Source organism: Macaca thibetana, chromosome 16 (assembly GCF_024542745.1).
Source record: "Macaca thibetana thibetana isolate TM-01 chromosome 16, ASM2454274v1, whole genome shotgun sequence".
Lineage (NCBI taxonomy): Eukaryota > Metazoa > Chordata > Mammalia > Primates > Cercopithecidae > Macaca > Macaca thibetana.
The window spans coordinates 10,742,953-10,770,467 of record NC_065593.1 but is presented as its reverse complement, the minus strand read 5'-3'; the positions used below and the strand labels follow the sequence as shown (position 1 = coordinate 10,770,467).

The following is a 27,515-nucleotide window of genomic DNA, read 5'->3' as shown; positions in this document are numbered from 1 at the left end:
CAATGAGATAGACTTTTTAATCTTTCAGACTGGCAAAAATTAAAATGATCAATAATATCCAGTGTGACAGCAGGAGATAGGAAAACTTTTTTTTTTTTTTTTTTTTTTTTGAGACGGTGTCTCGCTGTGTCACCCAGGCTAGAGTGCAATGGTGCGATCTTGGCTCACTGCAAGCTCTGCCTCCCGGGTAAACTATGGATTTTATTCAGTAGCCATTCTCCTGCCTCAGCCTCCCAAGTAGCTGGGACTACAGGCTCCCACCACCACACCTGGCTAATTTATTTTTGTATTTTTAGTAGAGATGGGGTTTCACCATGTTAGCCAGGAACGTCTCCATCTCCTGACCTCATGATCCGCCCACCTCAGCCTCCCACAGTGCTGGGATTACAGGTGTGAGCCACCACGCCAGGCCAGGAAAACATTGTATATACAACTAGTGGAGAGGTAAACCACCACCAGTATAACAACCTTAGAGAGAGTTTGTCAGTTGAATTACAGATTACACATATGTGTATCCCAGGGCCAGGCAGTTCCCTCCTTGGCCTCCCTGCTAAAGAAACACTTGTACCACCCATAATCCCAGGACTTTGGGAGGTCGAGGCAGGCAGATCACCTGATGTCAGGAGTTCCAGACCAGCCTGGCCAACATGGTGAAACCCCAACATGGTGAAACCCCATCTCTACCAAAAAATACAAAAATTAGCCTAGTGTGGTGGTGCGCACCTGTAGTCCCAGCTGCTCGGGAGGCTGAGGTGGGAGAATTGCTTGAACTTGGCAGGCAGAGGTTGCAGTGAGCCAAGATTGTGCCACTGCACTCCAGCCTAGACTACAGAGTGAGATGCTATCTCAAAAACAACAACAACAACAAAACAAACAAAAAAACACATGTACACACACACACTTGTACTAGTAGTGCATAAAATGATGAATAAAAGATATTCATATGCATCATGCTGTTTTTGTAATGGAAAACAGCCCAAGTGTCCATCCCTAGAGGAATGCCTGAGTACACTGCCCAGCCTTAGTATGGAGTCTAGGCAGCAAGTGACAAGGATGAGGTGGCTCTACATGTGCACGTGTAGAACTGCCCCCAAGACACTGTGAAATGCAAAGGCAAGTTGCACACACACAGATCAAATACGGTTTATGGTCTATGTAAAATATCTGGAATGGAGACAACATCTGGAATGGAAGTGTAGACAAAGGGACTTCAGCCTTATCTATAATTGTAGAATTTCTGCTAAGATTATGTATCCAAGTATTTTTTGAGCAATAAAAAATGGCTTTGGGGAGTGAAAAAAAAATCTGTGGAAATAATATAACTAGATTGATGGTATGTTATGATATACTTAACCATTTTTGGTCACAAACCTCTGATAATCTGACAAAAGTTTCCCGTCCCCCACAAAGGCAAGAACATGTTCGTTCAATTTGAGGGAATTCATAGATACCCTGAAGCCCACTCATAGACCCCTTAGGGCTTCCTGACCCCAAGTTGAGAGCTGCTGGGCTGCTCAGCCTTTAAGGGTTCTAAGTAGTTTTAATCTTCTGTCCTGGGCTCCATGACCCCTTCTTCGTCGTATGCGTCTCAGAGGAGTCATAATGTCTGACAGCTATTTTTATGAGCATCAGCAGCCCTTCTCCTGCAGATTCAATTTCACCAGAAGGTAGATTTTCGCTGACATCTTAATACTTGGAAAGGAGCAGATGATCCTTGAGGAGTGAGTGAACACAGCATATGGTTTGCTGAGCTGCAAACAGAAGCTGATCTATGTCAAGGAAGTTTCAAGTGTTACACATGTGCTCTTCGGCATCATCAGGTTCTGTTTTTAAGTTCTGCAGTGTCACTCTCCCCAAGCACACAGACCCTTTTCAGTGTTTTCCACTTGGCTTATATATGAAAAGAAGAAAATGACAGGAAAAGATTATCTTTCCACTGCTATATTTTCAATCGATATTCTGTTATTCCAAAATGGTGGCAGAACAAAGGTTGTTATTTGCCTTATTTTCATCTACCTTAAACTGTCTTAAAGGGCAAAGCTGGTTCTCATAAAAATGAAGCTCCTTGGTAACCTACTTTTTATTAAGTCCCAGAGCTGCCAATAGATTTATGGTTCTTAGGTAGTAAGTCTGATGAAATGTGATGTGCCTGCCTTCTCCCTGGATGGCTTGCACACACTGTCGACCTCGTCTCTCTGTGCCCACCCAGGTCCTCATTGCTGCTCACCCTGTAGCAGGTTTGAGAGAGCTCTGGACAAGTTGACCACAGGTGGATTTATTTCTCCTTTCTCTAGCCTCCCATGGATGCTCTTACATTCTAAGTAGGAAAAGACAGATCTAAATATTATATGATGTTATCTAAGAAATTTGGATGGTCATTCCTTTAAAAAAATAAACTATGGATTTTATTCAGTAGGGATGCAGCTGGATATTCTTGAGTCCTTTCCCACTTGGAATAATAATTTCTGCAGCTGGCATTGAAGCCTGCCCCTTCATGAGCTGGTCCAACCTCTCTTTGCAGGTTCATCTCTCATTGCTTTCTCCATGAACTATTGTTCCCAGCCACATTGGCATCCTTTCCCTGATGAAAATCCTTTTTGTTCTTCTGAGTCTTTACTCATGCGCTGCTAACTTGCCCTCATATGGCCGCTACCGTGTTCATTTATTTTATTCATTATCATCCAGATGCAAATCTAGATTTTTCAGAAATTTGAGAGAGCTCTGGACAAGCTGACTACAGGTGGATTTATTTCTCCTTTCTCTAGCCTCCCATGGATGCTCTTACATTCTAAGTAGGAAAAGACAGATCTAAATATTCTATGATATTATCTAAGAAATTGGGATGGCCGTTCCAAATGACCATCCAAAAATTTCTAGAAAATCTAGAAACTTCTGTAAAATCTAGATTTTCACTCGCCAGTCGACCCCATCAACAGTGCTGAGTCTCCTTTGTATGTTTGCAAAACCTTGTCTCTTCTGCCCATCAGGTACTTCACCGCGAAAGGTGCTATATTGTGCCTGCCCTCAGTAAATGTATGTTGAGCACTTACTATATTTCAGGCATTTTTCAGTTTCTGGAGATATGAACAAGTTTTGTTCTCATGGAGCTTATCTTCGAATATGTGAGGCAGGATAAATAAGTACTATACACAAATAAATTCAATGATTCCAAAGAGTGAAGAAAATGAAGCGAGGTGATATGATAAAGTGACTAACGAGGAGAGAGGCTGCTCAGTGAAGATCTTTTGAGAAGAACACATTTGACTCGAAATGTGTATGATAGAAGGTGACAGTCATGCCAAAATGAGGGGAAAGAGCCTTCCAGGCAGAGGGAATAGCCAGTGCAAAGGCCCTGCGGTAGGAAGGAGCTCGGCGTATGGGTGATCAAAAATCCTAGATGGCAAAGGATTTTTTTTAAAGATATCTGTATTTCTCCTACATCATCTAGCACATAATAAAGCAATCAGCTGCAAGACCCTTAGCTCCATAAGGGTAGATTTCATGCCTGTCTTCCTTCCATGACCAGCCCAGTAATGGCACGTGTAGGCACTCAAATTAACAAATGTGTGGATGGGTTTTCATTGAGTAACTGAATGCCTTATCTCTGATCCAACATCTGTTTTGCAGCAGAACCAGAAAGGACAAAATAACTCCATCATCTCCTAGAGGCTAGTCTGTGCTGAGCCAGCTTCTCTCAAATCTCTGTCTCCATAGTTTGGTGTCACCATTCATTGAATGAAGTAAGAACAGGGCACTTCCTTTCTGGAGGAACGTTGTACAGTTAAGTGCCATCGCATATAGGAAATGTTTGGAACTTTTGGAAGCAGCTCAGTAAATTCAAACAATTCCTACGGCATGGCTCAGCAGGCAGGAAGCCAGAAGTCATTGTATATTAAACTTTACCCACGCAACAGTGGGAATGCAGTGCGATCAGTCCCTGTCCTCGCCACTGTGGGATTTCCAAGGCTGGCACCTCTTTTAAGCTTTTGGAATGTAGATAAAGCATTCCATCATGTTAGCGGGCCCTCTTTTACCTCCCCTGCTGCCGGGTTTATTGTTGTACTAATTCCAGGGCTCCCATCTGGCTCTTCTCTTGCATTCTCCCATGGAGAAGCCTGTGTTACACTCATTCAGAGTAATCCCTACTGGCACCGTGTTTTTTAGCGTATGGAAGATACTGTCCATTCATAGAAACAGTAATGTGGTAAGATCACTTTTCAAGAGCATCAGATTTAATAAAGAATAGAATCAAAAGGTTTCTTAAAGTCAGGAACCTCCACAAAACTTCCCCACCCCCTCAAAACGATAGTCGAAACTGCAGGCCTACTTTGGTTTTCAATGGCAATGAAAGAAGCTTAAAACTACTGCAGGCCAAGCGTGGTGGCTCATGCCTATAATCCCAGCACTTTGGGAGGCCACGGCAGGTCGATCACTTGAGGTCAGGAGTCCCAGGCCAGCCTGGCCAACATGGGGAAACCCCACCTCTACTAAAAATTGAAAAATTAGCTGGGCGTGGTGGCAGGTGCCTGTAATTCCCAGCTACTGGGGAGATTGAGGCAGGAGAATCGCTTGAACCCAAGAGGTGGAGGTTGCAGTGAGCCGAGATCTGCCATTGCACTCCAGCCTGGGCGACAAAAGCAAAACTCCATCTCAAAACAAAAAACAAAAAAGCTACGGTATACATTTTTGAAATGTTTGATTTCTTCTCTCAGTGTGGCAGTGGATTAGAATATGGAATTACAAAATGGTAAAGATAGGGACCACTTTGTTCAAATAGGGAAACTGAGGCCCATATGGATAAAGCACTGTGATACTCTCCTTCCAATGAAACCAAGATAAACCAGTTCACCCTACGAAGAGGCCAGATTTTTCCTAAACAGCAAAAAGTAGATGCTTTACAAGCGATAGTTCCTAAAAAGGATCCTCATTCTCAGCACTCTGCTGCTGTTAGCACTGCTGATGGCAGTCCGGAGCTGAATACATGTGCAGAGAACTTCCATTTGTTAACAACCAGTTGGAGAACTCAGGAGCCACCCTAACTTCAGAGCTAAGCTTCATTGTTTTGCCCAACAGCATTTATTAACACAACCTTGTTGTTTTTAACCAATCGACTCTAAGTGTCAGGTCCATCCATGACCTGGTGGTGGCCAGAGTTTCATATTGTGTGTACAATAATATGTAGCTGACTAAGGTGGGAAGGAGAGTTGGGATGAAATGGTAGGGTCCACACCTTCTGGCTTATCACCTGTTACCGCCTCACAATTACTATCTGAGCGGGCAGTGCTTGAGATAAAGTTTGAGCTTAGACAGACACGTTAGTGATGGACCTCATCATTTGACACACCTGTTTGCCAATTGAATTGGAGTCCAGTTTGGTGGCTAAATTCCCCAAATATTTCCTGCTTCACAAGTCACACCCCCAAAGCACTGGCCAGTCGGTAACATCAGAGGGTCTCCTACATCCCAGGACCCATGGTCCAGATGGCTCCTATGCCAGGCAACCACAGTCATGCAAACATGGTCTGTGGTTTCTCTGGCTGGTGTAGAACCCAGTCTGGAATGAACTAGAAAGTCTCTCATAGCCACATGGGGGCACATTAGGAAGGGGTATTATTTGCCAAGCAGTTAAAATAGAACTCATTGCTATTTAGTTTCTACTAATTTCCCGTATAAACAATATCCTGTCTTTTTCACGTGGTTCCCAAAAAGAAATATTTGACTATTGGAAGTCAATAGATGGGGAAAGTCTCCTTAAATCCTTCTGAATAAAAATCTTTCTATTAAATCCTATGTATCATCACAGCCAGTTTTGACGACAAACCTTCCATCTTGGACCACATAAAAATTCACAATTAGGAGGTTCCAACCTAAGGCTAAAGGTTTGCTCAACGGACTGACACCGGTTTTAATTTAGCTTTCCCCCTTTATTCTTTCATGCTTTGGGTAGTGTGACTCAGCCAATTGCTGTGAGCCATAGAGTCTGCAAATGCAAACTAAATCCTACGCTACCATTCATCTCCAAAGTCCTAATTATATTTCCTAATTAAAGCTCATTTTACACATTCGCTCATACAATAGATAGGACAATAGATATTTTCAGCCTCCAAGATGCATTTAGTATGATGGGACTGGTACTTAGTCACTATGAGAGGGAGTAAGATAAAGTAGACAACTGTTGCCTCCACAGAGTCTAGTGGGAAGGACTCATGAATAAAAAAAAAAAATAGCAAACAGCAATATATTAGGAGCTAGATTTGAGAGTGTCTTCTCACAGTGTGGCAGGAACACAGTGGGGACACGGAAAGTAATTCTTGCAAGGGTAGGAAAGGCTTCCCTGAAGAGGAGACAACATTGCAATTTATTCTTGAAAGAAGGATTGGTGGACAGGGAATGGAGGAAGAGCATTCACAGAAGGTAGAACCACATGAGCACGGATTCCCTGTGGAGTGGTAGGAAAGCCTGATAAGTCTGGAGAAAAGTCAATGGTCCAGGGTGGCTGCTGTATAGAGTATGGCAGGGAGAGTGAGCCCAGAAGCATCTGGAAAGATAGGTAGAGTTGGGAGTCAAAGGGTCTTCAGCTAATCCAGTTGTGGACACTATGAAACAGATGCAACTGACTAGTAAAACCCAAAGGGCTCTCTCTCCCACTCATTGTTACGGCTATAATACCCGTGAAACCCCGAGAGTGGGATATAGGAAGGAAGAGTGTGGACCTTGGTGCATGGAAGACTTGAGTGGCTTTCTGAGCTCCGAACCTTAATATGTGTGGTTTTAGCAAATTACTTACTCTCTCCAAACCTCAGTCCTCAGGCTCATTATCTGTTAAATAGGGATAAGTATGGCACCTATTTCTTAAGTAGGAACAAAAGGAGCAAGTAAAAGAATGTATGTGAAGGACTCAGTATTGTGACTGGCCCACGGTAAGTAATCAACAGATGCTGAGTTTGTAATAATACATGATTGGTAATATCTGATGAACAACGTGCGATTGATGATAACATTACCTTGGTCAGGGTCAGTAGAGAAACCCAGCCTGTCAGGTAGTTCAGCTGAGGTCAGGTTTCCTCATCACTTGGTTTCTGAGAATAGCCCCGGAGGGATTTGCAAGTTCAGCCCCATCCCTCGGCCAGATTTGCAATGTCAGGAGGACATGACTGGCAGGCTCATTCTGTCCTCAGATTTCTTACCCCATGGGGATCAAGGAGGGGGAACCCAAGCCTTGGATTATAAAGACATTCTTGCATCTCCCTGTGTAAAATGATAATGCCAAAGGATCCTGGCACTAGGCAAGGGCGTGTGGCCCCCAGCCAAGGCTCCTTGTCCCCACATCGATTACTAGGTGCCTACTGATATTAGACCCTGGGGACTGTCTTGAAAGTCCTTGTTTCTTTCCCCTTAATGTATTTGTTTATTTAATAACTGCATTGTACAAGTGGGTATGGTGTGTATTTGTGTCTCCTGGCAGTGGTTGTTGACTTTTAAAAAAATGTTTTAATCCCAGCACTTTGGGAGGCCAAGGTGGGAGGATTGCTTGAGGCCAGGAGTCCGAGAGAAACCTAGGCAACATGGTGAGATCCTATCTCTACAAAAAAATTTTTTTTGAAATTTAAAAATATTTTAATGCACTTTAATTTTTAGAGCAATTTTAGGTTTATAGCAAAACTTAGTGGAAAGTACAGAGATTTCCCAGATACTCCCTGCCTTCATACACAGCATGGCCTCCCCGATTGTCAACATCCCACACCACGTGGTACATTTGTTATAGTCCACTGACGCATCATTATCGCCCTTCGTCCACAGTGTACACTAGGGTTCATGTTAACGTTGCACTTTCTATGGGAGTTGATGTTTTACACTAGTAGTTGTTCTGGGGAAGCCTCTCCAAAGAGCTCGGGGCTAGGCTGGTGATGCTAATTTATTTCCAAATAACCTGTTTTGGAAAAGGGGTTTAAGATTGAGTAGAACTGCAAAAGAAAGAAAGAAAGGCATAGAGGAAAGAAGGAAAGAGAGAGAAGAGAAAACACCATCCACTCACCCAGGCCAGTCCCACCCCCAGTCTCTGAAGCTCTTGGTAGGTGAAGGCTGACGCCGCTCTTGCCTAAGATGTTCACACTCTTCTCCTGTTCCCTACATCTCCTTTACCACCCCCTTTCTGGAGTAATAGTGCTGCCTTTTCATCTTTTCCTTGCAGCTTTCTCCCTGCACACCTTCCAGGGCTGCATGGTGAGTGCCCAACCCCCCACAAACTATTATAGGGCAAAGTTTTATTTTGAGATGGAAGTCTCAGGAAGGGACTGAGGCTCCTCTGGAGAAATTTTTTTTTCATCACCTAAGATAACTTATTTTAATTGCTCTTGCGGTGTTCTTGTAAGGAATTCTAAGTAAGCTCCTGCTCTGACAGATGAAGCCTTCTGGGAGGTTTGATGTCCTGGGAGCCCTGGGTGATGCTGAGATGTCCTTCCAAACAGGGACCCAAACAGCTGAAGGGCTCCAGTTACCCTAGAGGGGAGTGACACGGACACTTCCTTTGCCAGCTGGAGAAAGAGAAGGAGGAGGGGGAGGGAGGTGGTGAAGAGAAGAACAGGAGGACAGCGACAGGAGGGTGGGGAGAGTAAGGAAAACCGAAGGGGAACATGAAGAGCCACGGCTGTCCCACAGACTGGCAGAAGGGAGTGGAAAATCCTTTCTCGGCCTGCACCCTCTGCTGTACTCTAGGGCACCAGGGTGGCACCCTACTTTAAACCTCAGGGTATAAGTAGTGATTTACCAACACAAATTACACCCCCTGTAAAGTGGCGCCATTCTGCCTGACTCCCCTGGGTATCATTAAGCGACTGCTGCAAATGAAGCTAGCCACCTGTGTGCTAGCAAGTGGCATTTGTCCTAAGTCTTTGATTCAGGATTTAAATACGTATTTCACCCAAGCCATGAATTCAATTGCATGCCCATTTGCATATTTTTATTTTACCTTAGTTTTACTCACTTGGATTTTCTGTATATTTCTATAATAACTATGGATTGCTTTGGTCATGAAAAAAATAACGATTTTTAATTATAAAAACTGAATTGGCCAGGTGTGGTGGCTCACGCCTGTAATCTCAGCACTTTGGGAGGTCAAAATGGGAAGATCGCTTGAGGCCAGGAGTTGGAGGCCGGCCTGGGCAACATAGCAAGACTCTATCTCTATAAAAAGGAGAAAAAAAATTAGCCAGGCATGGTGCCTCGTGCCTTTAACCCTAACTACTCAGGAGGCCAAGGCAGGAGGATCACGTGATCCCAGGAGGTTGAGACCGCAGTGAACCCCGAATGCACCATTGCACTCCAGCCTGGGTGAGAGAGTCTCTGTCTAAAAAAATAAAAATAAATAATAATAATAATAATAACAACATCGGTTTGAAAACTTTTGCAAAACTATTTTAAACATTTTTATAGAGAAAGGGACGAAAGGATACATATCCAATTGTTAACCTAGGTTAAGTTATGGTGTGGGGTTGGAATTGAAATGAGAGATGAGATATAGCCTTCTTTAACTGTCTCTGTACTGCTTGACTTGTGAAATGAATACCTATTACTTTTTTAACTTTTTAAGCAAATTCAAGAAAGAAAGAAAGTTAAAAGAATTATTTTGCTGTGTGTTTTTAAAAAGCAAGGCTGTTTCATTAAGTGAAATACTTTTATCTCACTATTCTTTTAATTATATAGAATTTTTGGTTTAACTTTAAAAAAAAAAAAAAAAAGACAAAGTCTCGTTCTGTCACCCAGGCTGGAGTGCAGTGGTGCGATCATAGCTCACTGCAGCCTCGAACTCCTGGGCTCAAGCGGTCCTCCCAGCTTGGCATCCCAAAGTGCTGGGATTACAGGCATGAGCCATTGTGTTTGGCTCTTGGGCTTTATTTTAATAACCCCTTAGCAAATTCCTTCTGCCAATTTTCTTTATGTCTGCATCCCTAAGAAACATTGAGTTTTGCATTTGTCTCTCAATAGGACAAGGCAGGCTTTTCTGTCATAATCAGATATTTCTACCCAAGGAATTCATGTACGTATTTTTGACTCAGAGGCTTCAATGGCTTAAATAACTTTATTTTTCAACTATAAAGTTTCAAACTGACAGAAAAGTTTGAAAACATAAATTAACAAGTCTCCATGACCCACCATCTAGATTAAACAAATGTCATTTTTCATATTTGCTTCCGATCTTTAAAATAATTGCAATAGTAAAATACTGTACTTATCTCCTGCCTTCATCCCAGGGGCAACTGTTTCCCTAAAGTTGGTGTGTATCTTCCTGTCCAATGCTTTATGCTTTTATGATATGTGTTTATATCCATAAGCACCATGCACTATTGTTTTATATTTTAAAACTACACCAAAATAGTATGGCACTGCATATATATATATATATATATATATATGTATGTATATATATTTGTTGTTTTTCATCCATTTTTGAGACATATGTAACTCTTATCATTCATTTTCATGGCTGTATAGCATTTCATATATGATTCTACCACAGTTTATCTATCCTGTTTCCAGTTGATGAACATTCAACATACTTCTAATTTTTCTCTATTATAAAAAATTAAGCATTGAACATCTTTCTTTATGTCTTCTTGCGCACTTGAATCAGAATCCATCCAAGGGACTTTCCCAGGAGTGGAATTGCTAGGAAATTGGTTGGTTGAACAGTCTTTTTAAATATAAAAGTGAGAGAGAAAAAGAGACATGAACAAAGTCTTAGGTTTTCTTTAGATTGGTTGGTTTAGATAAGGATTCCAGGTCGTCTCATTTTACCTGAGTATAAATTCTTCACTTCCTTTCATCGCTCTTCTCCCAAATTTAAAAACTGGGAAACCTCTTCATTAAAGCCCTGATAATGGAGAATTTGTTCAAACTCAGAGAACTAACTTATCTTGAAGCTGAACTGAGAGGGAGATGGGTGAATATGTTGTTTTTTCTCTCCTTTCTCTCAGAATATTGCATATCGCTTTAGAATATATGAAACAACCTATCAAGATTAATGCGCTTATTCAAAAAAGAAAATAAGTCCTGATAAGTAGAATAATACATTTAAAATTCTGAATCTTTAAACCCAGGCTGAAAGATGGCCTCCAGCGTAAGCTGCATCCCTGCGCTGTGACTTTATGAGCCTTCTGTAATGGTATTTTCCCCTCCTGCTAGATCAATTTCAGCCTGTTTGTATCAGCAGATTCCAGGTGATGGATACGCAGCTTCATTTTAATAGTCTGTTGGTACAGGGTGACCTGTAGCCTTTCCAGGAGAGGTAAAATGAATCCTTTGGTTGTCACCCCCTCCTTCCTCACTCCAATCCCATCATTAACCCCCGTGTGAGGATTTGAGTGCTGCCAAGGACGGACAGACTCCATGAGGGTCAAGCCGCTCCCCGGTACCTGTGGTCACCTGCAGCTGCTTTAGCCCCATGTGTGAGTGACTCAGGACAAAGGTCTACAACACCCGCCCTAGACCTTCCCAAGTCTTCCCAGCACTCCCAGTACCTCAGTCTTCTGTGTTTCGAGGTGTGATACATGCACAAGGCGTGATGCACAGCAGGAGCTAAGGTGGTCGACTGCGAAGTCCATCGCATCTTAATTGTACTTAATTTTAAGGTGTATTTTACAGATTTTATTGCTGAAGACAAGGCTAAACAGCATTATGTTTTAAAAATCATTTTTTAAAAAAAGTACATAGAGACCAGGCGCAGTGGCTCACACTTGTAATCCCAGCACTTTGGGAGGCCGAGGTGAGCGGATCACTTGAGGTCAGGAGTTCAAGAACAGCCTGGCCAACATGGTGAAACCCCATCTCCACTAAAAATACAAAAATTAGCCGGGTGGCCGGGTGTGGTGGCGCATGCCTGTATTCCCAGCTACTCAGGAGGCTGAGGCAGGAGAATCACTTGAACCCCAGAGGCGGAGGTTGCAGGGAGCCGAGATCACGCCACTGCACTCTAGCCTAGGTGACAGAGTGAGACTCTGTCTCAAAATAAGTAAATAAATTAATTAATTAAAAACTACATAGAGATGCAGGTGGCTGTGACTGTGTTGTGAGGATTGTGTTTAAATGACTAGATCTAGGAGACATTGACTGAAGCCAAGCACACTCTGATTTAAGGTCCCAGATAAGCCCCTGAATTAATGTGAGTGAACTTTGGGCACATTCTTTCAGTTCCTTGGGTCTCAGTTTAGCCCCTGGAAAATCCAGGCGTTGGACTAGATCAGGGATTCTCAGCCCTGCCTTCACCTTTGAGTCACCTGGACAAATATGAAAAATGCTGGCATCTGGGGCCCTCTTCAAATCAATTTCATTAACAACTTGGGGTAGGGACAGGGTTATACCAGGCATCAGTTTTTTGTTTTTTGTTTTTTTTTTTTTGAGAAGGAATTTCGCTCTTGTTGCCCAGGCTGAAGTACAATGGTGTGGTCTCGGCTCACTGCAACCTCCACCTCCCGGCTTCAAGCAATTCTCCTGCCTCAGCCTCTTGAGTAGCTGGGGTTACAGGCATGCGCCACCACGCCTGGCTAATTTTGTATTTTTAGTAGAGACGGAGTTTCACCATGTTAGTCAGGCTGGTCTTGAACTCCTGACCTCAGGTGATCCACCCTCCTCTGCCTCCCAAAGTGCTGGGATTACAGGTGTGAGCCACCTTGCCCGGCCAGCATCAGTATTTTTTGAAAGCTCCTCCAGTGATTGTCATGCGTAGCTAGCATTGAGAGTCACTAAATAAGGTGATGTCTGAGGTTCCTTTCAGACCTAAGGTTGACTGATTTTCTGATCTCATGGGTAGACTGTAAATGCAAAGGAAGTTCTGATTCCATAACAGTGGAGGAGGCTCATTATCCCTTTCAGGCTCAGCCCTAACAAGCCTGATGATGTTTACTCACACTCCAGGATTGGGTCAACAGTGGTCTGGAAGCTCCCTGAGGGCAGAGGCTGTGTCCTTTATCTGGGTTTTACCAGTCCTTACCATAGAGCTTGGTAGACAGTAGCTGCTCAATAAATGTTAGATGAGAGAATGATAGGTTGGAGTTCAGGAATGTGATTTATTAGGGCATCTGGAATTAATCAAGTGGTCAGAAATTGGTTCATACTAACCAAACTCACAAGGCACTGAGTGTTCTACCAGAATTCTAGTTGATGATTAGCTTCTTAAGGGAACTCTTCTGGGTCTAGGAAGTGAAACCAAACTCTGTTCCAGAACATTCTCTTTGTGGTAAACAATATCAGAAGGTCACTTGGTGAGCACAGAATAAAAGTTGGATCTTTTTTTTTTTTTTTTGGAGACCAGAGTCTCGCTGTGTCACCCAGGTTGGAGTGCAATGGTGAGATCTCGGCTCACTGCAACCTCCGCCTCCTGGGTTCAAGCAATTCTCCCGCCTCAGCCACCCCAGTAGCTGGGATTACAGGCACCCACCATCACACCCAGCTAATTTTTGTATTTTTGTACAGATGGGGTTTCACCGTGTTGGCTAGGCTGGTCTGGAACTCCTGACCTCAGGTGATCCTCCCACCTCAGCCTCCCAAAGTGCTGGGATTACAGTCATGAACCACTGCACCCGGCCAAAAGTTGAAGCTCCTTATGTGCAATTTTCTTCAAACTCTGAAGGTCTGATGGCTGGACCTCCTTTTCCGTAAGCCTGTTTTTATGTAAAGTGTCAGGATCAGTCATCCAGAATCCAAGTGGGTGTTGGACCTCCTGGTGACACACTGATAGATTTTCATTTTCCAACTTCCCCTTTGCAAATACTCATACGACCACCACCTTGCCGTTTGCACTCTTGTTACCACAACACACAGTTTCTTAAGTGTTGGATTGTTTTGCCGCTTGCTAATGACATACTCAAGAGAAACACTTTAATCTCCTCTGCAAGGTCACTCCAAATCACTCTGCAAGACGGGTTACTTCTGGAAAGCTGCCCTGTAGACAGCTAATCCCATCCTTCTTGCAGGCTTGACTTACGGAGATGGCATTTGCTGACCTTACATTTTCAAGAGCCATCTTATTTTGAGGGCTGTAGCACTTTGCCCACCATCTACAATTACTGTGACTAAAAATACTTCGGAGGGTGAAGAATCTTCAAGGGGACTTTGCAAGCTGGAGACCGTATTCCTTCTATTTCGGTACCATATTTCAAGGCAATAGCCTTGTTCTTGTGTTGAACTACACATTACCTGCCAGACAAATATTTCACTTTATAGTTGATCTTGAAGCCAATCTTGAAGCGGAACCTTGTGATTATGTCACCCTTGCCCCCTCGAATGTACCCAACAGTGATTTTCTTGACAGCGCCTTGACTGCTTAACCACCGTGCACAGATTTAACCCCCTTCCCTGTGCATCTTGCCAGGGCTGCATTCTCCCCCGTGGAAATGGAAGCTTCCATCCGTGCATGTCAGCCATAATCCTCCACATACCATCTCTGTCTTCCACCCCCTCATAGTATAACTTGAGGGCTTCCATATAAACCTAGGATAGGAGAAACAGAGATGTATTTTGCGGCCTAGGAGGCGGTGTTTGTCTAGAGAAAAGTGTGGAAGGTGCCGCTGCAGGTCCAAACGGAGCTGTGCGCATTGCACATCTTTTTAGGTCACTGACTTGAGCAGTGATGTGTCACTCAGGGTCACTCACGTGCGAATAGGTTGCCAACCTCTGACTGCAGGCATAAATGTGTGAGGCTCCGCCACTCCCTGCTTGTTTCTAAGTGTGTTTAAATAAAAGGAAGTGCTTCTACCATGTAAACAGGTTAGAGAATTGGGAGGCTGAGGTGGGCAGATCACGAGGTCAAGAGATCGAGACCATCCTGGCTAATACGGTGAAACCCCATCTCTACAAAAAATATAAAACATTAGCCGGGCATGGTGGTGGGCGCCTGTAGTCCCAGCTACTCAGGAGGCTGAGGCAGGAGAATGACGTGAACCCAGGAGGTGGCACTGGCAGTGAGCCGAGATCACGCCACTGCACTCCAGCCTGGGCAACACAGTGAGACTCCGTCTCAAAAAAAAAAAAAAGAGTAACTCTGAGGACTTGCTCATGTATTCAGGAAGCTCTTCTTTGAAATTAATTTATTTACTTTTTCTCCTACACCTTCAGTCTGACTAGACTGTAGGGGAAGAGAGAGAGAGAGTGTGTGTGTGTGTGTGTGTGTAGGTACCTGTATGTGAACAGAACATTCATGGAAGGACGTACAAGAAACTGCAAACACTGCTTACTTTAGGGAGAGGCATGGATGAACTGGGATACAAAAGAGACTATTTTGAGACTATTTTTATTTTCAGATCTTTTGTGCTGTTTTAGACTGTTCTTTCTTCCATTAAATAAGAGATTAGATCTGAATGGCCATGTGATCTTCTGAGTCCCATCTGTAAGAATCTGCATTTCCGCGGAATTGGGGGTACATTTTACATTTTCTTTCTCTAATCTTTCTACTTTACTGAATTCAACTCTGACGATTATACAGAAACACCTCATTTTTCTAGCATTACCTGAGAATGAAATTTCCCACGCTGAATTCTCCAGGTAAATGAATCTAATCCCCTTATGCTGTTGAGGTTTGAAGTAATTTCTAATGGGATATTTAGAAGACATATTACATACCTCCCTCTCCTCTTTATTTTACAGCTTGAGGAGACACATTTCACATGCCATAACACTCACCTATTAAAAGTTCAGTGGTTTTTAGTACAGTATATTCTCTGAGATGTGCAGCCATCACCACAAGCTAATTTTAGGGCATTTCAACACCCCCAAAAGAAACTCCATACTCATTAAGCACTCACTCTCCATTCTTCCCTTCTCTCACCTTCTGGAAACCAATCATCTCTTTCTCTGTGGATTTGCCTATTCTGAGCATTTTACAAACATAGACTCATACAATGCGTGGTCTTTTGTGTTTCCTATCCTCTTAAACAGAGTGCAGTTAGTAGCATGTTACTTTTTCTTTACGATTTAGGATTATTATGATTGGCATTGTGCCAAGCTCATGGCAACCTCAAGAAATATTTAGATAGGGCCCCTGTTTGCCTCTTATAGATTCCATGGCCCATTAACATGCACGTGGCTCCCTCTGGGCTCTGTGGCTGGGTCACCAGGTGACTGCTGAACACTGTCTTCTGATCCCTGAACTCTCATGTTAACCATCATTTCCTTTCTGCTCCCCCCATTTCTGCAAAGTTGGCTCATAGGTACATAAATGAGATCAGGCCTCAGCCCTCACGCCTTCGCTTGACTCAGCCTCATAAGGTCACTCCGCTGCGAGCCTCTCTGGTATGTCTCTGCCTTTCTCCTGGAGTGATTAAACAGGCTGAAATCGTTTCTTCTTGCATGGCTATCTTCAGCATCTTATACCATGCAGTCAGCTAAATTCCATCTTAGTGATAAATCCCCCACAAATATTTTGTGATCTGTCTGATCTAAGCAGCGTTAAACACTTTGATTCCTTGTATCCTTCCTCTCCCCTTTCTGAAAATAGTCTGCAGTGCTCATATCAAGGACCTGCTCAGCTTCCCTTTCTCTAAAATTGCATAATCCTACAAGAACATTTTCCCTTCTTTTCCTTGAGGAGCAAACATTCTCAAAACATTCTTAAATGCAAACCCGCAGGCACAGCACGTGTCTGCCAACTCCAACAGCATTTGGATGTTCGAAGGGAGAGGATGTTTGACATCTAACCCGTCGTGGGAAGTAGAGTCTCTGTGAGTATTTCTTCACTTCTTGGTAAGAATAGGGTGAAGGAAGAAGAGTCTGATTTAGGGCATTGTCTCAGCTCTGGGTCAGACTCTTATGGGGGTTATTTGAGGTTAGATGAGTCAACTTTGGCAGGGAGAGAGTGGTTACTCTTCTGAATTTGGCTAAGGGAGCATGGCAGGGTCCAACTACGAGTATCGTATGGGAATTTCAGCTTTGGGGGTTTCTCATCTTATGTCTGTTGTCAGGGTAAGCCCGTAAGTGCGGGGGGCACCCTTGCAGAGAGCAGCCCAGGTTCATTCTGAATTTGGAGAGACCAAGAAATTTCAGTCTGTGTCAGAGAAACCGACCCTTGGTTTGGGCCTGACTTGGGCCAGGGAAGGGATGTCAAGTAGAACAGTGCTTGGCACATAGAGGTACCAGAAATATCTGCTGAATGACGGTGCCGCTGATGTCACTGAGCCGTCGGTAGCCACGGTCTGGCGTGAGACGCCCAGAAAGATTCTCAGGCCACGCTTGGCGGGAAATGCTGTCATTTACGATTGCTTTGCCACAGGTGCAGGCGAGTGAGTGGAAGGGGCGCGATGCAGGTGCAGGACCTGTGGTGGGACGTCAGAACTGGAGTCTGAAGATGTTGCAGTGACCCTCCATTGCAGATGGGAACCAGAGAAGAGTCTGGGCACATCCACTTTTGGATAACCTGACACTAAGGGACTCTGCTGAGCTCAGACCTGGGCAGATTAGCAGACAGGACACCCCCAGACTCAACTCAAGGTGGTTAGAATTGAGGCAGCCTCCACAGCAGCTACCCTGGTGGGCCTGCATTTGACGGACCGTAAAGTGATTCCCCTCATAAGTGACCCAGCCCTGCCCTCTGGTGGTCATTTCCATCAACTGCACCTCAGTTTAAAAGGATTGGTGTGGGAGCTCCTTTTCCTCATTACTTAGTGGATGTCCTCAGCATTGGGGCTTTAGGACTAATTTTACTAACCCACATGAACCCAGTTCTGCTGTGATGTGAGTGTAATAAGCAGGAAAAGTCAATGTACTTCAAGACTCCATCTGGTTCCACCCATTGTCTGAGACAATGCAGTTACGGTTATAACATGTGATAGGCATCATGCAGGGCCTTGTATTTGCTTCGTAGCAGAAATCCTTTAGGGCAAGTACTATAATTATTCACATGTTACAGAGGAGGAAACTGAGGCTCAGAGAGGAACTCACTCTTGCTGCAAGAATATGACATTCAGCTGGGTGTGATGGCTCACACCTGTAATTCCAGCACTTTGGGAAGCTGACAGGGCAGGATTTCTTGAGCCCAGGAGTTTGAGACGAGCCTGGGCATCATAGTGAGACCCTGTCTGTACAAAAAATTTTTTAAAAGTATCCAGATGTAGTGCCGCGTGCTTGTGGTCCCAGCTACTGGGGAGGCTGAAGCAGGAGGAACGCCTGAGCCAGGGAGGTCCAGGCTGCTGTGAGCTGAGATGGCGCCATTGCACTCCAGCCTGGGTGAGAGAATAAGATCCTATCTCAAAAAATAGAAGATAGATAGATAGATAGATAGATAGATAGATAGATAGATAGAATATGACATTCAGTTCTGGGTGCCACCAATCTGTTAACGATGGGACCTCCCCACCTTACCCCACCCCATACCTCAGATAGTGGGATTGAGGAGAATGGACAGGGAGGGACACTTTCTATTTTATGTTTTACAAATATATTTTTAATATGAGCATATATTATCTCTATAATTCTTTTTTAAATTGTAGACTAAATTCTGGGTGTCATCCCTGATGAAGGGATCTTGCTGGTCTAGGAAGGAGGGGGCAGGGTATAGGAACTGGAGCTCCTTCACCTTGAGAGAACAGGGGTTCATAGGAGTATGGTGGCTGTCTAACCACCCTGGAAGATCCAAGAGATCAGGTTTATTCCATGTGTATCTCGAGCGCCCAGACCCAGGGCCAGGAGGTGGAGCTCTCAAAAGGGAGTTCAGCTGTGTGACAAAGCATATTGCTAGCCAGGAGGGGCTGCCCTCTGCTGGAAAAAGTGGGATAACTTTGAAAGAGCTTGGGTTGGAAGTTACTGGGATGTTTATACAGGAGAGTCAGTGGTGGGGAGAAGATTCGGTTTTAAAGTCTTAAAGCTACGGCAGGGTGCTGTGGCTCATGCCTGTAATTCTAGCACTTTGAGAGGCTTGAGGCTGGAGGATCATTTGGGCCCAGGAGTTCAAGACCAGCCTGGGCAACATAGTGAGACTCTGTCTCTACCAAAAAAAAAAAAAAAAAATTAAAGCATGGTGGTGTGCGGCCAGGTGGGGTGGCTCACGCCTGTAATCCCAGCACTTTGGGAGGCCGAGGTGAGCGGATCACGAGGTCAGGAGATCGAGACCATCCTGGCTAACACGGTGTAACCCTATCTCTACTAAAAATTTAAAAAAAAAAAAAAAAAAAAAAATTAGCCGGGCGTGGTGGCGGGCGCCTGTAGTCCCAGCTACTCCTTCCCAGCTGAGGCAGGAGAATGGCGTGAACCTGGGAGGTGGAACTCGCAGTGAGCCGAGATCGTGCCACTGCACTCCAGCCTGGGCGACAGAGTGAGACTCCGTCTCAAACAAAGAAAAAAAAACCAAAGCAAACAAACAAAACAAAACAAGAAGCATGGTGTTGTGCACCTGTAGTCCCAGAGGCTGAGGCAGGAGGATCGCTTGAGCCTGGGAGGTTGAAGCTGCTGCGGGTCGTGATTGCACCCCACCCTCCAGGAAAGCCTTTGATGTTCAGTTCTCCCAGTCTGTGATCCTACCAGTGGGCTGCAGTACCCACTCCTGCCTGCAGGTGACAGCCTTGGCTCTGTAAAACCCAGGCCTGTTTTTGGTGCGCTGGTTCCCACCCTTGGCCGGGTATTGTTTTCATCTGGAGAGTTAGGGTATTGCAATCTACCGAGGCCTGGGGCTGCACTTCCGGATATTCTGATTTAATCGGTCTTGGGTGGGACCTGGGCATTGGGATTTTTGAAAGCTCCTCAGGTGGCTGTAAGCCAAGATTCGGAGTGACCGAGTGCTTAGACCCTGACATTTCTGTGGATTCGGTGGGCAGATTGTATCACTTTATCTTTTTTCACTGTACTCTGGAGGGGAGACTGAACGCACGGAGAGAAAGTAGGAGCATTAAGAGATGTCACCAGAAGCTACAAAACATACCAGCTCATTAAGATAGAGACAAAATAAAATAAAATAAAATAAAATAGGTCCCTCTACAAACAAGAGAGAGAGAAGAAACAGGAGCTTAAACAGTGCCCATGAAGGAGTTACAGGCCTTTAACTCACCCAGGAAGTGAATTTACTCCAGCCACACAGAGGGCAGGGGAGTGCTCCAGAAAGCAGGGCGACACGCTTGGTGGGGGCCAGAGACCTCTCTCTTTCAATAGCAGTGGCTTTAGCATGTGGCCAGGCAGGGGCAGTCTGGAATTCAGAACTCTCTGGGGACCTGAGGGTATGGGCTGGCAGAAGGGGATTCACAGGGAGAATAAGGGGCCTGCGGGGAATTGGCTCCAGCCAGTGACAGTGAACTGACCCAGCCCAACACCTCTGTCCCTAGGCATGGTGGCTGCCCTCATATCTGCCCCAGCCCAGCACTGGGATCTCACAGAGAAAATAGCTATTGTCATAACTCTTCAAGATGCTGGACCACAAACCACATTGCTGCGGCCTGTGCCAGGACTAGAGGGAGGCAAGTGAGGCACCCTCTTCAGGCTCAAATCTAAGGGGACTGCAAAAAACCCTCAGTAATCGAGGCCAGGCACAGTGTCTCATGCCTTTAATCCCAGCACTTTGCGAGGCCAAGGTGGGTGGATCAGCTGAGGTCAGGAGTTCAAGAACAGCCTGGCCAACATGCTAAAACCTGGTCTCTACTAAAAATACAAAAATTAGCCAGGTGTGGTGCCGTGCACCTGTAATCCTAGCTACTAGGGAGGCCGAGGTAGGAGAATTGCTTGAACCTGGGAGGTGGGAGTTGCAGTGAGCCAAGATGACGCCACTGCATTCCAGCCTGGGTGACAGAGTGAGACTCTCTCTCTCTCTCAAAAACAAACAAACAAAAAACCCCTCAGTAATCAAAATTAATCCTATTGTATTGCAATATTTTTTAAAATTGAGGTTAGTGCAAAAAACACCCATGATGAACAAAGTTTTCAATGAAGACGGGATGGGTGTTCTTGCCTTTATGAGCCTAAATGACTTCTCTTGCCTTTACTCTGGTGCGGCACGGCACGGCTCTGGACTTCTGTAAGGGAGTCTTCTATTTTTCACCCACACCTTGCAGGAGCCACAGGTCAGCTTTGGCACCTCAAGAACTTTAGCACTCAGGGTGAGGCCAGGCTGGAGACCCGGATGCCTGGCAGAGCAGCAGTGCCACCTAGTGGCAGGCTCTGGTGCCAAGGCATGAAGGGTGATGCCAGACAGAGCAACAGAGAGGGCCAGGAGTGGTCTGGGAGAGAGCGTTTTCCAGAGCACTGGAGCACGCGAGCCTCTGCCTGGGCAGCTGCACGGGTGTCCGCTGAGGTGGGGCAGCAGGGAGGCTGCGTGAACAGATGAGGCAGGAGCAGGAAAGTGAGAGTCAGTGTTGCTGAGACTGATTTTTCCGGCAGGCAGGAAATTGCCATGCACAGTCTTAGCACAGCCACAGGCAGATGGGGTGACCTGGAAGCAGTTGCCCCTCCTTGTCCTCATCTATGAAACAGGAAGGTCAGCACAGACCGTCTGTCTCTGTGGCTTGCATACTCTTCAGAACTTGTGCCCAAGTTTCCAGTTCCAGGGACGGGTGTGAGAAATCAGCTTCCGAGCAACAAAACAGCCTCCTGTTGGCAGCTCCAGGCCACTTTTTTTTTTTTTTTTTTTTGGAAACGGAAAGTGGTGGGGAGAAGTTTCTTTTTTTTTTTTTTTTTTTTTTTTTTGAGGTGGAGTCTTGCTCTGTCGCCAGGCTAGAGTGCAGTGGCGCGATCTCGGCTCACCGCAAGCTCCGCCTCCCAGGTTCAAGCTATTCTCCTGCCTCAGCCTCCTGAGTAGCTGGGACTACAGGCTCGTACCACCACGCCTGGCTAATTTTTGTATTTTTAGTAGAGATGGGGTTTCATTATGTTGGTCAACATGGTCCCAATCTCTTGACCTCATGACCCGCCCACCTTGACCTCCCAAAGTGCTGGGATTACAGGCATGAGCCACCGACCCCTGCCAAGACTGGGTTTTAAAGTCTTAAAGCTATAGCAGGGTGTTGTGGTTCACTTTCCTTCTTTCATTCTCTCTCTCTCTCTTTCTCTCCCCTTCCTTGCCTCCCTCCCTCCCGCTCTTCTTCCTTCCTTCCTCCCTCCCTCCCTTCTTTTCTTTCTTCTTTCTTCTTTCTTTTCTTTCTCAGACAGAGTCTCACTCTGTCATCCAGGCCAGAGTGCAATGGCATGATCTTGGCTCACTGCAACCTCCGCCTCCAGGGTTCAAGTGATTCTCCCACCTCAGTCTCCCGAGTAGCTGGGATTATAGGCATCCACCACCATGCCCAGCTGATTGTTGTATTTTTAGTAGAGTTGGGGTTTCACCAGGCTGGTCTCGAACTCCTGACCTCAGGTGATCCACCCCCCCCCCCTCGGCCTCCCAAAGTGCTGGGATTACAGGTGTGAGCCACCGCACCTGGCCTCCCAGCCACTTTGGACATAACAGTCCCAGGAGTAGCATCACCAGCCACCACATATCCAATCCAAGGGAGAGGAAGGAGGAAAGGACTTCTCCATGTGGATGTCCTCACCCAGCCTCGAGACTGATTTTCTGGAAACTTTTATAACAAGTGCTGTCTGTGCCAACAGCTTAGCACTTGGTGATACTGTTAATTAATTCCCAGAATCTTAGACACTAGGGTGGCGAATAGGATTTTATGAGTGCCTGAGTGCCAGAGTAGATTAGCAAGAGAAAACAAACAAACAAACAAACAAAAAACAGAATGGAGAGATTTCACTCTTGGACATGGAGTTTTGAGAAATCCTCCAGGGTCTGATTCTCAAAGGGTGGTCCCTGGACCAGCAGCATCAGTATCATCAGGGAACTTGCTAGAACTGTAAAACCTTGAGCCCCACTCCAGACCTGAGAATCAGAACCTGGAAGGTGTGGTCTGGTGAGGTGGGTTTCATTCAACATGCCCTGCAGAGCATTCCGAGGCATGTTCAAGTTTGAGAATCACTGATTTTGAGCCATGCTTCTCAAACCCCGCTGTGCCAGCCAGTCACCCAGGGATCTCGTTAGAATGCAGATTATGATCCAGTGGCCTAGGAAGCGGTCTGAGACTCTGCAGTTCTGACAAGCTGCCAGGTGACACAATACTGCTGGTCTTTGGAAAACTTTGTGTAGCAGGGATCTAGGTCTGCATTTCCCAGACAAGCTTTGCAATGAAAGTCACGTGGGGGCTTATTAACTGTGCAGGTTACCAAGTCTCTCCTCTGGAAATTCCTGTTTTGTGGATCTGGCTTCGGGCCCAGGAATCTGCTTTTTAAAACAACTGCTCTAAAAGTTTACCTTTAGGCTGGTCATTAGAATCACCAGGGAGAGGCGAGCAGATCACGAGGTCAGGAGATCGAGACCATCCTGGCTAACACAGTGAAACCCCGTCTCTACTAAAAATACAAAAAATTAGCCGGGCGTGGTGGTGGGCGCCTGTAATCCCAGCTACTCTGGAGGCTGAGGCAGGAGAATGGCATGACCCCGGGAGGCGGAGCTTGCAGTGAGCCGAAATAGCGCCACTGCACTCCAGCCTGGGTGACAGAGCGAGACTCCATCTCAAAAAAAAAGAAAAAGAAAAAATAAAAAAATAAATGCAGATTCCCAAGCTCCAACCCAACCTATTGAATCAGAATCTCTAATGGTGCAGCCCTAAATTCTGAATATTTTTTTAAAAAGTAAACCAGGCAGCCAGGCATGGTGGTTCACGCCTATAATCCCAGCACTTTGGGAGGCCGAAGCAAGTGGATCACAAGGGCAGGAGTTTGAGACCAGCCTGGCTAATATGGTGAAACCCTGTCTCTAATAAAAATATAAAAACTAGCCAGGTGTGGTGGTGGGCGCCTGTAGTCCCAGCTACTTAGGAGGCTGAGGCAGGAGAATCGCTTGAACCCCGGAGGTGGAGGTTGCAGTGAGCCGAGATTACACCACTGCACTCCAGCCTGGGCAACAGGGTGAGACTCCATCTCAAAGAAAAAAAAGTAAACCAGGCAATGCTGATGCCCAGCTAGGTTTAGAAACCCTTAAAATAGTTCAGATCTCTCCTTTTTCAAGTAAGTAACCAGAAACCTGGAGACTGAGATGACAAAGATTGTGAAAGAAACTGAAAGGAGTTAAGACTGAAACCCAGATTTTCTCATTCCTACTTGAGTGTTCTTCCAATGACTGTGTGTGTGGCTTTGAAAATACAAAGCATTGGGAATAGGAACTGTGATACAAACAAAGGTGAGTAAGACAGCGTAAGTCGTGACTGCTACTCAGGGAGAGTAGAGGGAGTTTTTAAAAATGCCCCTAAAAAGGTGCACAAAGGATAGGGGCGTAACCACTGGTGGGTGGGGAGGACCAAGACAGCCTGAGGTGTGTTAAGATTTCGAGGGGAGGTGGCTGGGCGGGAGTAGCGAAGGGGAGCCATGTCTGCAGGCACAGGTGGAAGGCCAGGTTGAGCATCCATCTGAGGAGGCTGGGCGTGGTGGCCCACGCCTGTAATCCCAGCACTTTGGGAGGCTGAGGCGGGCAGATCACAAGGTCAGGAGTTGAGACCAGCCTGTCTAATATGGTGAAACCCTGTCTCTACTAAAAATACGAAAATTAGCTGGGTGTGGTGGTGTGCACCTCCTGTAGTCCCAGCTACTTGGGAGGCTGAGGCAGGAGAATCGCTTGAACCCAGGAGGCAGAGGTTGCAGTGAGTGGAGATAGCGCCACTGCACTGCACTCCAGCGGAGCGAGACTCTGTCTCAAAAAAAAAAAAAAAAAAAAAAAATCCAATATCCATCTGAGGCAAGTGTACCAAACTGTTGGTGGGCCGGGCGGGGCATTGACAGTGTCTGGGGAGAGCAGTGACCGGTCAGAGTTGTGTTTCAAATAGGCTTGATTAAGGATGACTAAGCAGTATTAACTAACTTGAATGGACTCAGCTGTGACATTGTCTGTCTTGAACACTACACACTTTGGGGCCAAATGGCTGCTGAACCACGTGTACCCCAGCTTGCCAGATCTTCATATCGCCAGCCTTTACAAGCCAAAAAGTGGTTTCAATGGAGCCATGACATGCAGGAAGAGACTGCCCAAAACTACTTCTTCCTTTTTCTTTTTTTTTTTTTTTTTGAGACGGAGTCCCACTCTGTAGCCCAGGCTGGAGTGCAGTGGCCGGATCTCAGCTCACTGCAAGCTCCGCCTCCCGGGTTTACGCCATTCTCCTGCCTCAGCCTCCCCAGTAGCTGGGACTACAGGCGCCCGCCACCTCACCCAGCTAGTTTTTTGTATTTTTTAGTAGAGACGGGGTTTCACCGGGTTAGCCAGGATGGTCTCGATCTCCTGACCTTGTGATCCACCCGTCTCGGCCTCCCAAAGTGCTGGGATTACAGGCTTGAGCCACCGCGCCCGGCCTCATGTCCTTTTAATCTGCTTTTCAACAGGGAACATCACATCTGAAAGCTCATGGCCTCTGCCTACCTCGTGGGACAGTGCTGGAAATTATGCTCATGTTTAGATAGAATTCTCTGTGAGTGGCTGCTGTTGTCTTTCTGTCAGCACAGACAGGTGCTGGGGTACCCACCTTGGGGTGGGGTGGCAAGAGAAGGCCAGCTTGTATCCACCTCGTTGTCTTCCTTCCTTCCTGACTTGACTTTCTCCTGTGTGGCCTCCTCAGGAGGGGGATGTGGTTGAGAGGAGAATGTGTACTTTACCCCTCACCAGTCCAGAGACGGTCACATAGCCCAAACCTCTCCCCTTCCCAGAAACCTGCAAGTCCCCCTCGGTGCGCCCGTGTGATGAGGCAGGCTCCGATAGCCACAGGCTGGTGGGCCACTAGGGAAGCAGAAAAGGAAGACATTGGATGATTCTAGCTGGAGATAATGAATTGAAAAGCTAGTCTTCGTTTCTGGAAATGATGCCATGAGGCCCTCAAAATAAACATGCACCTGTCTTTCAGGTCTCAACACCTGTTACTCTTGGGACAGAGACCCCAGGCCCAAAATAGGCACAGCTGCTATGGATGATCTTCTCACCCTTCTGGAGCCGAGGCTGGGTCATGTTTGGAAATACATCTCCCTCCATCCCCTCCTCCCATCCTCATTCGGAGCCTTCGGGCTTTAAGAGCTCTTTCCTCGTTCCCTCTCCCCAGTCTTTCTTGGGTATCTCTGCTTCTCCCATCCCCTGTTCCTGGGCATGTCATAGGCAGTTGGTAAATGACAGATGCATCAATACATGTATAAGGAAACACAGATCTGAAATTTCTAGGAGTAAAGTTTGGAGCAGGAAGCTCTGGCTGGCCCTGGGCTTTTTGCTAACGGTGTCCTGGCTTCGCCCGGCAGCATCCCTCCCCACCAGGCCTTTGCCAGGACGCTCGATCCTCTCTTCAGGCTTCTGAGCAGTGTAAATTGCAGACAGCCACCCCCACTCCCCAGGCCAAGAAAACCAAGGGTTGCTCACAGATTTGTCAGGAATCACTTCTGCCGCCTTATCCTCTCTTTATTACCGAAATGTGGAGGCAGAAAGTCAACAGAGAAAGAATTTGTTTTCCCCAAGGCCACATAGATTGCCCCAACACTTGGCTTTTCCTGCTAGGAACTCAATCCAAAAGATGGGCTTTCTTTGGTTCTCTGACTGTAAAAGCGTGCCACCCTGTCACCGTCCTCTATCACGCAGGACCCCTATGGGCTTGGTTTGGTTGTGTTCTTTCATCACTCTTATTGGGGAAGTTTTATTTCCTTTACCTTCCTTGAGGTGTGAGGCGTCACCTTACCTTGTCTCCATTATCCCTGAGTCACTGAGGAGTCCTATGTCAGTGACACCTCTCCATATGCTTTACCCTTCTCTCAGCAAGCTTGCTCCAGGCTTCCCCATGAAGGCCACCTAAGGGTGTCTATCATCCCCCTCCTAAATCTCCCCAGGACTTTGAACAAGGACCATGTCCCGTTTAACGTCACCCGAAGAAGACTCATCAAAGCCCAGGAGTTGGGAGTTCGTGCTCCTCACTACCTTGGCAAGCATGAAACACCTTAGATAAAAACAATCTGTGCCATCCCCTGGCTCCGGATGGCCTGCAGTTGGGGCATGAGCGCCTCCAGAATGTCTTGGCATGGCTGAGGGTAACCAGATCGCCGCTCAGATCCAGCAAGCAGCCTCAGAACCTCCCAGCCGCTGTTGTTTTTAGCACTGGGATTATTGATAGGGGTGTAAAAAGACATCTGTGTTCTGAGTGGCTCGCTCACCCCACATTCCTAGGCACACTTGTTTTATTAAAGCTCTCAGCTGTCGGGTGATCCAGGCGTGGAGAAATGAAAGGCCGCCCTCACCAGCTGGTGGCGGGCTGCAAACTGCAACTAGTTTTCCCCCATAAGGACATGTTACTGCTATTAGAAACTGTGTCCCTCACATGTCCTTAAGAAGGGGGCCATCTGCCAACCATAAATCAAGGCTTCAGCTGTTCCAAATAAAGAGTCTACCCTCCTTGCTGGCGGTCCTTTTATAGTTGACAGATTTTTTTTTTTTAATCTTGTGCTTGGCCGTGTATTTCTTGTGTAATTAAAAAATTATAAAAGTAATAAAAAATACAAAGCCA

The 27,515-nt window shown here is 45.9% G+C and overlaps 1 long non-coding RNA gene across 1 annotated transcript; it reads left to right on the top strand.

The window, feature by feature from the left end:
- Window positions 1-16,282: 16,282 nt before the first annotated feature.
- On the top strand, window positions 16,283-27,515 carry LOC126939843 (uncharacterized). The gene is made up of 3 exons (XR_007720465.1): window positions 16,283-16,709; window positions 25,369-25,454; window positions 25,884-27,515. It is a non-coding gene; the product is annotated as an uncharacterized LOC126939843 (long non-coding RNA).